This window comes from Microcaecilia unicolor, chromosome 11 (genome assembly GCF_901765095.1).
Source record: "Microcaecilia unicolor chromosome 11, aMicUni1.1, whole genome shotgun sequence".
NCBI lineage: Eukaryota > Metazoa > Chordata > Amphibia > Gymnophiona > Siphonopidae > Microcaecilia > Microcaecilia unicolor.
The window spans coordinates 185,719,421-185,731,514 of NC_044041.1; positions in this window are offsets into that span (position 1 = coordinate 185,719,421).

The window sequence follows — 12,094 nt, forward strand, 5'->3', positions numbered from 1 at the left end:
ATGCAAGGCCTCCATGTTTGCGCACAAGCCTCAGCCCTCTGCATAGGATTATGTTCCAATAGGAAATTCATGCAGGAGGAGGTGGTGGGGCCTGTGAACATACCTAGGCTCACAGACCCCATGCTGACTGCTGCTTCTGGCTGTAGGTTGGGGTGGACAACTGAAGGAAAGGGGAACAAGGCCTACATGTCAGACAGAGGCGTAGTCAATGAATGGTTATGCTTTTTGTAACCCTAATTCACCGATGCATGTTTTGTGGCCACAATCCATATTTTTGAAACCCATGGGCTAATTAGTTCAAGCAGCATGTAAAAGGAGTAAAAAAGGAGAAAAGTCTGACCCAAATTCATAAGGGCAGACACACAGGATTTACCCTAACGTATCTTACCTTCACCAACCTGGCTTTTATTAATGCAGGAACACTATGGGCTAGCTCAAATCCCAATCGACATCTGACAAACTTGCACTGGAATAGCTGACAAAGCAGAGAAAGGAAAACAAAACAAACAAACAAAAAACTACAAAAAACCAGTGTATGTTGGGACTGTAAAATTTATTCCAACGTGCTATATTTGTTTTTTTTTTTTTTAAGAAATATTTAGACTGAGTACCAGTCAAAGCTGTAGGAAAGGTAATAATATACTCGTAAAAACTTCTCATTCACAGTACGTATGGCATTTACAATAAGGATCACACACATCAAATACTGAGCATGTTCTATTAATAACTTTTTTAAAATCCTTTATACATCAGAACTGTGCTTGTCACCTGCATTGCTTGTTGCACTGGTATATCATACGAGGCAGGCATTGCAAGATGCACATGGTAAGAAACAGCAGTTTAAATATAATTACAGGCAAATCTACCAAATTACATCATACACCATATGTACAATTTCTTTTTTACAGTACCTTTTTGGAATGTATTGCCATTTTAAGAACAAATCCTCTACATACTAATATGTTCACTTACAGAATACATACACCTTTTAGAAAAAAGGTGAATAATTATCTTACATGAGACCACGTATATTAAATTTTACATACACATTTTTTTTAAATATATACATTACATTTTACTAAAGTGATCATAAGTGCCAACATATTTTAATGCAACTTTGCTTAAGTCATAAGTAATGGATTTTTTCCTGTTGTAAAATATATATATATATTTTTTTGCTTTGTTTTTTTTTTTTTTAAATAATTTGATACTGTTGCTGTTCCTTTTACCTGGCTCAAAACAAAATGAGATGCACCTTAAAAGCAAAAGTACTGGTATGAACAAACCGGCATGGCCAGACCAAATTTCATGTCTCAGATACTTAACTCGTCCTTATTAAGGGGCTCTTTTAGTAAAGGGCGTTAAGTACTTACTCCCAAATTCTATATATGGTGACTAGAGATCCAAGCGCAAATCAGACATGTAGCCAGTTTGTGCGTGGGACCTTAATTAAGTAACAAGCCAATCAGTGCCAATAACTGAATGTTAAGCAATTATCGGTGCTAATTGGCACTAATTAGGATTTATGCGCATAGCCCGCTAAGCATATTCTATAAGGCAATGCGTGTAAATTGTATTGTGTGGATCTCAAAAGGGGGCACGGACATTCCTAAAATTTATGTGCAGTTATAGAATATACCCGATCTGCACCTAAATTAGTCGTGTGCTTTTACACGAGGCTTTATTTGGGGTAAATGGTTACGACTAAATTTAGTCACAGGAACCGGCATTCTGCATATTCTATAAACTGCACCTAACTTTAGGTGAAGTTTATAGACTAGACCAAGTGTGGGTTTTTTTTTTGGTACCGATTTTTTTAGGCACCATATACAGAATTTGGTCCTTAATGTGCGGGTTAATGCATGATAACAGGCTACCACACAAATGTGTCGAGGGGCTGTGTGGCAGTTTACTTGTTATCACACTGTTAGGCTATACGTTACTGCATTTTTCTGAATTTTCCTCCGAGGGGTTGTGGCGTGGGCAGAAAACGGGTGCGGTAGCATTAAATAAAGCCGAGTTAATGCACAAGCACTTAGTGCCTACTACAGGTTAACGTCTTGAAGGTACCGCGCGCTAATGTTTATATTAATGCACAACCTGCAATAAAAAAACCAGAAGGAATACCCCCAAAACGGAGCAGTGTTACATCTGGGCTTAGCATGTGGTAAAATCCTGCATTACAATGCGTTGAGCCCAGATTTTAGTGCATGTTAGCAAAAGGACCCTTAAATCAAGTTTTCTTTATGGTACTATATAGGCGCATTAACAAGTGTGAACTAATAATTAGGTTGACGGTGGAAAGTTCTGTTCTCCATTGTATGTCACTGTGTCAATGCTGCAGCTTGTGTTGCATTGTCTTAACATTCCAATGGATCCTTTTACTAAGGTGCTCTAATGGATGACGCACAGCTTATTGTATATTCATGGACTGCACACTTTAGTTAGTATAAGGACCCCCTAATAATACAGGGTACCTAAGTGTATTTCCTTTACCTTTCCCCCAGGAACACTGTAGTAGAAGATTGCCCAGTTGCTTAACAATATTACTATATATATTTTTTTTAAGTAGCAAGACATTTCCTGGGCAATTTTTTTTTTTTTTTTTACTTGCCAGTTTTCTCCTGCAGTTCTAGGCCTCCAGTTCAGGAGGGACTAGCCTCTACTGGGCTACGGTGCCATAAGCTTTTCATCTGCAATTACCAGGGTGTTTTCCATGTTAAGTTTCCCCTCTTTCATTCTAGGGGTGCACAAGGTCAGTCCTGTGGGGCTACAAATGGGTTGGATATTCAGGATATCCCTAATGAATATGCATGGAAGAAATCTGCATTTGTACTACCTCCATTGAATGCAAATCTCTCTCATTAGGGATATCCAGAACACCTGACCCATTTGTAGTCCTTGAGGATGGAACTTTTGTACCCCGGCCTATGCTATCCATGGCAGCGACCCTCCCTGTTGACCTGGACTCTGGTGCCTAGATTTCCCTGGTTGGTCTGAGGAGGCAGGAGCAGATACTGGGCTTGGGCATCAAAACCCGATCTCTTCAAGGGTAGCATGCAGCACTGCCACAGAATCATCAGGTCAGCCCATGTTCATTTGAAATTTGATGTAATCATGAATACCAGCGGGAGGTACAATTGTAAATTTAAGGTGAGATGAGTATTTCTATTAGATCAGCACCTTAGGAAATCAGATATACCACTTAAGGTCACTGAGATGATCAGCACACAGATGGACGCTTCAAAAGTTTCAAGATTTACAGAAGGTGAGGAGAGGCCTGCACATCCGAAAGATGATGTAAGAATCATTAGGCAGCCTAGGAAGAGAAGGGGCATAGAGCAGCAAAAAAGCAACAATTCAAGGCAGAAAATTTGGACAGCAAAGGACACCAGAATAATAAAATGCTTTAGTGATTCACCAGAGGGCATGGAGGGCTCAGACTTTGGGGAGTTTGGCAGAAAAAGGGATTCCAGCTGTAGTAGAATTATTTTCTACAAGAGGAAAGGTCAAGATAAAATGCATCAGTCTCCTCTATAAACCTCTTGAAGATGACAGGCCAAAGCCAATTATGATACCAAGGTTGAATTTTCAGAGCAAAGAGGAAAAACCAATGTATGCCAGCACTATAACATGGCCATTAGGAGTACAGCACACACAACAGAAACACATACACACACAGCTGGGGGATGTTAGGAAGAACTGAATACGAAAGGTGAAATGGGATAAACCAGTTTACAATTATAAGCATAATTAAAGTTGACAGAAGGAAAAGTTGTAGAGTTTGGAAATCAGGAAGTCTTAGGCATCTACATAAAGAGAAGTAAAGCTTACATCACAGAACTCTTTCTAAAAATACTAGGACTAGGGAGCATGTGATGAAGCTAAAAAGTAATCAATTTAATACGAATTGGAGAATTTTTTTTTTTATTCAACGTGTCATTAAACTCTGGAATTCGTTGCCAGAGAATGTGGTAAAGGCGGTTAGCTTAGCAGGGTTTAAAAAAAGGTCTGGCCAGCTTCCTAAAGGAAAAGTCCATAGACCATTATTAAATTGGACTTGGGGAAAATCCACTGCTTATTTCTGGGATAAGCAGCATAAAACGCATTGAACTTTTTTCGGGATCTTGCCAGGTATTTGTGACCTGGATTGGCCACTGTTGGAAACAGGATGCTGGGCTCGATGGACCTTTGGTCTTTCCCAGTATGGCAATACTTATGTACACAAAGGAAAATGTGGCATAAATACCGGCACACAGACTTAGGCGCAGAGAGGCATATTCTATAACAGCGCCTATAAATTTTGGCGTGCCCATTTTCCTGCCCATAACCACGTCTCTTTTTGGCTACCCACATTAGAATTTAGGTGCATTACAGAATACACTTAAGGAGTTGTGTGCGTAAATTCTAATTATTGCAAATTAGTGCTCATTATTGCTTGTTAAGTGCTGTTATCAATGCCGATTAGCTTGTTAAGCCCATTAAGTAACATGTGTTGTTATAAAATATGCTTGGATTTCTGCACGGAATGCTAGGCGCGATATATAGAATCCGGGGGTTAGTGCTATGTGGGGTATAAATTTGTAAAAAAATTAACGCCAGAGCCCAGGCATGACCAGACACTGAATGTCTGGGTATAACGCCGGCAGCAAACTGCCAACTGCCACCGGCTGAATATCGGGCTGTATGTGTTTGTTTTCACCCCCTTGCTCTTCGACTAAGCAGGGACACCCCTATCGTTAAACAGTTGTGTTTTCCCCGCACATGGCCCTGCTTTCCAGCCCTTACTTACTGATGCAAATAAGGCCCTGCAATGAGTCTCTGCATGTTGCCCCACCTTCCTCGGTATCCTCCAGTTAAAGGTTTCTATGTGCCTACCCCTACAAGTACATTGAATTCTGTCAATGTTTTGGATCTACCACCTTTACTGCAAAGTCTGTTCCAAGTACACACCACCCTTATCAATAAAGAAAGTGTTTTCTCACATTTCCTGTTTCTCATCCTTTAGTTCACTGTATCCAAAAAAAGTAGGACTAGGGGGCACACAACGAAGCCAAATATTACTAAATTTAAAACAAAACAGAAAAATATTTCGTCACTCAGTGTGTAATTAAACTCTGAACGTCATTGCCAGAGAATGTGGTAAAAGCAGTTAGCTTAGCAAGGTTTAAAAAAGGTTTGGCTAATTTCCTAAAAGAAAAGTCCATAAGCAATTATTAAGATGGGAAAAACCAATGATTTTCTGCTGCTTATCCTAGAAATAAGCATTTACTCTTTTGACATATTGCCTGGCACTCGAGATCTGGATTGGCCACTTTTGGAAACAGGATACTGGGACTTGATGGACGTTTGGTCTGTCCCAGTATAGCAACACTTATGTTCTTATACAACGTGAGGGCATATTTTAAGCCAATAAAACCTTTATGTTTGGGACGAGACCAGAAAGATGTAGAACTTACAGAAAAATGACATCAGTGAAAGTACAAACACCAGGTATATGAAAGATCCCTACAGAGACCAATCAAAAAGGACGGAACTAGTAAAACAAGAAGCGCAGAAGTTATAAAGACAGAGGATAAAATCTGAAAAGCTTTTTTTTTTTTTTAATATATACTATGTACTACTACCTCCCCAATGTGGTCAAGGTGACCAATATAGTGGGATTTATTTATTTATTTAGATCATTTATACCCCGCTTTTTGCCACGGAACGCAGCCCCAAAGCGGCTTACAATGAACTAAAGAAAAGAATTACAATGACAGTTAAAGGGAAGGGAGAATAGGTGCAAAATGAAGCAGATAAGCAGCAAGTAGGGAAAAGAACAGAAAGAGAGAAGAAAGGGAACTAGGACAAAATCGGATCTTGACTCGCCGAATCACAGAAGATATCGATGAAGATATTCCCATCAGGGCCAGGGACCACTCTCCAGGTTGTCCAGCAGGCAAAACAGGCGGAGGCAGGGCAGTGCAGAAGGCAGTCTTTAGACAAGAGCGTCCAAGAAGCTTATCAGGAGGAAAGAGCTCATCAGCTGTAAGACCGTACCGTTGTAAAGGAGGCGGTACTGGACGAGGGCCATAATGAAGAGGGCTCAAACCAGTCCGGGAAGCAGAGGCGAGCAGAAGTCAGGCGGCCCCCCGACAGCTGGGGCGTCAACAGTACCGGGCGCCCACAGGAGAAGGGATGAGGAAGGGCGGGGGACACTGTTTAGTTCCCTGGATGTTCACTTTATCCCCTGCTTCTGATAACTTCCTCGCTTGGTTTCACAGTTTCTCTCCTTTGCAGGATTCAAAGAGAACCGGACAAGTTCTTGTAGAAAACATCCATAAAAATAGTATTAGCCAGGAAGACTTAGCAGAGCTATTGTTCATCCCTGACAAATTAACTATGAGAAATACTTTTGGGGGTCTGCCAGTTACTTGCGACCTGGATTGGCCATTGTTGGAGAAAGGGTGTTGGGCTTGATGGACTTCAGTCTGTCTCAGCATATACCCTTGTGTCCTCTCTCTGTCTATCTCCCTTAGCCCTCACACTGTGTCCTCAGCCTGTTAGAAAAAACTGCCAAGGTTACCTTATATGAAAGGCATGATCTCAGCTCCCAGCTCCTGAGAAAAGCACTGTATGTTGCAAAGATAAGTTGTTAGGCCATCTTGTGAGAACCAAGCTGACAGTACAGGCCTTAGGCCTAGCCCTTAGTAACAGGCCTAAAAAGAGGAAAAGAATATACACTACAGAGCTTACTAAAAATAAATTAGACTTTTTATGTGCTAATGCCACCAATTTGGGTATAAAGACCTGTTAAAGTCAAACAATGGAGAAGAACCAGAAAAAGGTCGAATGTGATGGAATATATCCGGTCTAAATACTACATTACCTAGAGCACAATGTTCTCCGACACAAGTTTTAAAAGAAAATCACTGTTACCGTAGAAAACAATTTCTGCCTGCAACAAATGTTCCAGAACTGTAATTCAGCCCTGAAATACTGCAAAAGAAAAAAAAAAAGTCCACAATCAATGCACGTCACTAACACAGGCAGTAACTCACCCTCCAGTAAACGTACGTATGTTGTCAACCTTCCTGGTCCTACATTTTTCTAAAAGACATCGCAAAGAAACACAGACAGCAGTTCAGTCTCAAAGCGACAAATAAGCTCCAGTTTCTCAGTATGCGCCCAAGGCATGGATCGACTTCCTCTAACACTCATTTATGGAAATGCAATATAACAATGAGACAAGTACCACAAGGCTCAATAAGTCCAATTATTCACCATCCATGGAATTAGCTCTGACCCTTTACCTTTGGTTTCACCCTTCCTTCTCTTGTTATTGCTGAATAATGACTGGCATGATCTCTAAAGGGAAAGGGGGAAATGGGACTTGATATACCACCTTTCTGTGGTATTTTGCAACTACATTCAAAGCGGTTTACATATATACAGGTACTTATTTTATACCTGGGCAATGGAGGGTTAAGTGACTTGCCCACAGTCACAAGGAGCTGCAGTGGGAATTGAACCCTGTTCCCCAGGATCAAAGACAGCTGCACTAACCACTAGGCTATGAAGCCCTTTTACTAAGCTGTGCTAAGAAATAGTCTTAGCATGTCCTTACATGGGACTTTCTTGCGCACTAAGTCCATTTTTAGTGTGGCTATCAAAAAGGGCTTTTTCCTATTTGTTGAAAATATGGCTGCATGCTAATGTTAAAAGAAACAGAAAAAAGCAATACTAGGCCTTCAGGATAGAAATAATGGTTGTCCTTTAATCTGAAAATGACCCGATATGGGCCGTGTTTTGCGTACACTGGGCCATCAGAATAGAGATAATGGTCGTCCTTTAATTTGAAAATGACCCGACAGGGGCCGTGTTTCGGTGTACACTGGGCCTTCAGGATAGAGATAATGGTCGTCCTTTAATTTGAAAATGACCCGACATGGGCCGTGTTACGGCGTACAAACGCCTGCCTCAGGGGTCAGAATGGTTCTTATGGGTATAATATGGAACAATGGAAATAACCAAGAAATCAGGGCATATTGTCCACTAAGTTGTAATTGTCCGCAAGCAGTTAGCATTAGTGCGTGGCCATTATTATGTTTTAGGGGAGAGCAGTTTTTCTTCACGATCATGGAGCGATTCCATCAATGGAGCCCTTAGTGTCAGGTCGTACCGATGCAGGGCTCATAAGGTAAGTGACAAGTTCTTAAAGTTTTTTTGAACTGTATCTTCTTTGTTATGAAAGCTGGCTAATATGGTTATAATTGTAGTGCATTTGCTCGATCAATGTTCAGGGTGCACAATCGCACGTTATTGCACAATCCCACAAGAGTGAGCGACCCAATGAAGGAAGTGCTATGTTTCACCCGAACTTGACGGACTACCTCGTGGGTGTCTAAATCTCTGAGGGCACTCTTCTTTATATATTAATATGTTTAAAGTTCTGATTGTATTAGCACATTTCCTGGTTTTGTTTTATTCAGTGCGTGGCCATTAAAAAAAACATTACCATGGGAGCATTTACCGCCTCCTTAAGAGGAGCTGAAGGCTCCCTCGTTATGGACGTTGCTAACCAGTTAGTGTAGCAGTAATGTCAGTGTGCTAGTTGATTACTGCATCTACACCCATCCTCTGCCCCGTGTCCCCTCCAAAAAAACCCCCAAAAAACCTAATGTGAAACACTTCAGCAAGTTCTGCGTTACGCCATTTTCGCCACGTTAGCAGCACATTTATTTATATATAACATTTGTATCCCACATATTCCCAACATAGCAGGCTCTATGCGGCTAACATCATGTACGGAAGGAACAACATATTAATACAATGGAGGACTAGAGAGTAAGGAACATCTTGGGGGGGGGGGGGGAGACAACAGGGAGGACAAATGAGGGACAGCAGGGAATTAAGAAGCAGAAGACTAAGTTTTTTCACATAGATAAGTCTTGAGGAGTTTCTTGAACAGAACGTGGTCGGCCGTCTCTTTTAACGTTGAAGGCAGAGCATTCCAGTAATGAGGACTCATGAAGCAAAAAGAGGAGGCGAAGAGCAATTTGTATCTTAAGATTCTTGCAGTTAGGACAGTGGAGATTAAGATAAGTACGTGACGGTTTTCTGGAATTTCTGGGGTGGGGGAGGTCAATCAGGCTGAACATATAAACTGGAGCAACCCCGTAGACGATCTTGTGGGTTAGAGCACAAATTTTGAATTCAATACGTTCTTTTATCGGGAGCCAGTGGAGCTTCTCTCTTAAGGGTCTAGCTGACTCAAACCGGGATTTGCCAAAGAGCAATATGGCTGCCATGTTTTGCGCCGTCTGGAGTTTCCATAGGGTGTGTTCTTTGCATCCAGTGTAAATCCCATTGCAGTAGTCAAAATGGCTCAATACTAGAGAGTGGATTAGAGTCCGGAATAGGTCAAACGGAACGAACTGCTTGATACGTTTCAGTGACCGCATGGAGAAGAAAATTCTCTTTGTGATAGATGAGACTTGAAGGTCGAGGGACAGATGGGAATCCATTAGCGTCTTAATGCAGCTTAAAGGGTCCCAAGATAATTACTAGAACAACTTGGCTGTGATATTCTACAAAATGTAACTTGAACGCAACTAAGCATGGATTTAAAATTCTGCAGTCCTGCCACCCCTCCCCCTCCTCTACCCACACTCATACACAGACGTCACAGGGCAGTGATCAAGTTCTGGATGCCCATTCCGTTTCTTCAAAAATAAAATTAAACTTCTTGACAAAATATTATTTCAACCTTCACCTAGATTACCCTTCACATACAGATTTAGGCTGGGTTTGTTTTTAATTCCATCTTGGTCTTTTAAAGTGAACGTCACGCAAAGAAGGGAAAAATCAATCTAGAAACGCTAAGAAAACAGAGCGGATCAACCTGCCAAGCCCAATCAGGTTAAGGAGGATGAAAGCAGCACTGAAACAAACAAAGAAAAAAAAAGACCGTCAGATTCAAGGTAGTTTAGCAGTGACTCACAGGTGAAGATTTTTTTTTTTTTGCAAATTAACTCGAGATAGGGGCCCTTTTACTAAAGGGTGTTAAGCAGTTGACATGCGGAAACAGGCTGCTGCGTGACCGCATTAAAGGGGTTTTGCGGTAGCTTGCCTATTTCTGTGCATTAAACCGTATGTTACAGAAGGTTTCTGTCAGGAGGCGTGGCATGGAAGCATTAGCCAATAGCACGTTACACTTACTGTGTGCTGACTGACTAATAATGCAGAGCAGATGCATTGGAGGTGTAGCCTAATGGTTAGTGCAGCGGGCTTTGAGCCTAGTGACCTGGGTTTGATTCCCAGTGCAGCTTCTTTTGACCTTGGGAAAGTCACTTAACCCCTCCATGGCCCCAGGTACAAAAACATAGATTGTGAGCCCCCTAGGATCAGAGAAAGTACCTGCATACAAAGTGTACAGCGCTGTGTACGTCAAGTAGCACTATAGAAACGATTAGTAGTAGTAGATGCTAAGTGCTTCCACGTTAAGGTACTGTGCGTTAATCCAAATATTAATGCATGACCTGCAATAAATAATAGTAGGGACGCCCCTTTTGATGCAGCTTTAGTGCTGCGCTTGCTATGTGTTAAAAGTCTGCGTTATAGTGCCTTAAGCCTAAAGCTTAACGCCCTTTATTAGTAAGGACCAGGGTGTTGGGGCTATGTTTCAGATGGATGGCATTAGTAAGACAGAGGTGTAACATGGCTTAATTGACCATTTAGTACGATATGATGCATAGTACCCCCAAACTGTCTCGGTGGAAAGGAAGCTGAACTTGTAGAAGGGTTAACCCTTGTAAAATATCACAGTAACACTAGTTACAAAGGGAGCAATTCTGTAAAGGCCACCCAAATTTAGGTGTTACAAAGCAGGGCGTCAAGCAAGTATATCCTGACAGAATCTGGGCATCCAGATTCCATTACTCTGCATTTGTACACCTAAATTTAGGAACCATCGGTAACACAGAATTCTATAAGTCATGTGTATAAGTGTGGGACCTGCCCATGCTCCACCCACATATATATCCTTTGCAACTGCACTTATATTTAGGCGCCAAGGTGATAGAATGGGGGGGAAAATGTTATGATGAAATCTGTAGTCCTGAATCCCTGATATTTGTAAACGGCTCTTTCCCCTATGGATGGCATAAGTGTCAGCTCCGAGTGCAGTGCATGCTTGAAGCTAACCAGGATTCAGCTACCCTTTTCACTATGTCAGGCCAGGGGTAATTTGTGTTTCATGTCCCCCCATTATTTGGAAAGTTGACTTCTATGGATAAACCTATGTTTTAGCAAAAAATCTTTTTTTTTTTTTTTTTAACTTTCTTTAAAAATGTGTACGCTGCGTCAGAAGGACTATGCAAGATTTAACCATATCATGAGAATGTCATACCAGGTTTCTACTTCTTTTGCTCTCTTTAACCGGTGATTAGGAAACAGAGCCGAGTTTCAGGCAAAAAGAAGGAAAAAAAAAATCTTGCAATTCAAGATGCTTGCATGAATTTTACACCACCTTTCTTTTGCTCAAAGATTTAGATCACCTACAGACTTCAGGAATGCCGGAAAGACAATGTATGGAAAAACACGCAGGCAAGCTAGAACTTCTTCAAAAAGCACCAAGTAGGAGAATCCAGTTAACAGTCTTGCAGAATATTTTTCAGATTTTTTAGCTTGCCTAATGCTTTCCCCTTTGAATTCTCTATTTTTCATTGTCTCACCGGTTGGATTGAAGGCAGAGGCTGAATTGATGCCTTTATATTAGGAGACTGGCAAGGATAAATCAAGATCAGGTACACATATGTAATGAGACTCCCACCCTCATTCCTCTCATCATCATGACTAATTTTTCTAATCATCCGCCTGCATTTGGTACATGCCTTGCCAGCACACTCCTTCTTGTCATAATCCACACTGGTTCAACCTCGTATAAGCTATGGCTCTGAACCACAACAAAAATAACCTAATCACTTATCAAAGTGTGATATATAAATAAGTGTAATTTGCCAGGTTTGGGGTTTTTTTTTTTCAATAAAAAAAAAAAATCAAAATCTAAGAACTTTTGCTGGTGTGATTAATATCCTGTCAATCAGGTCAA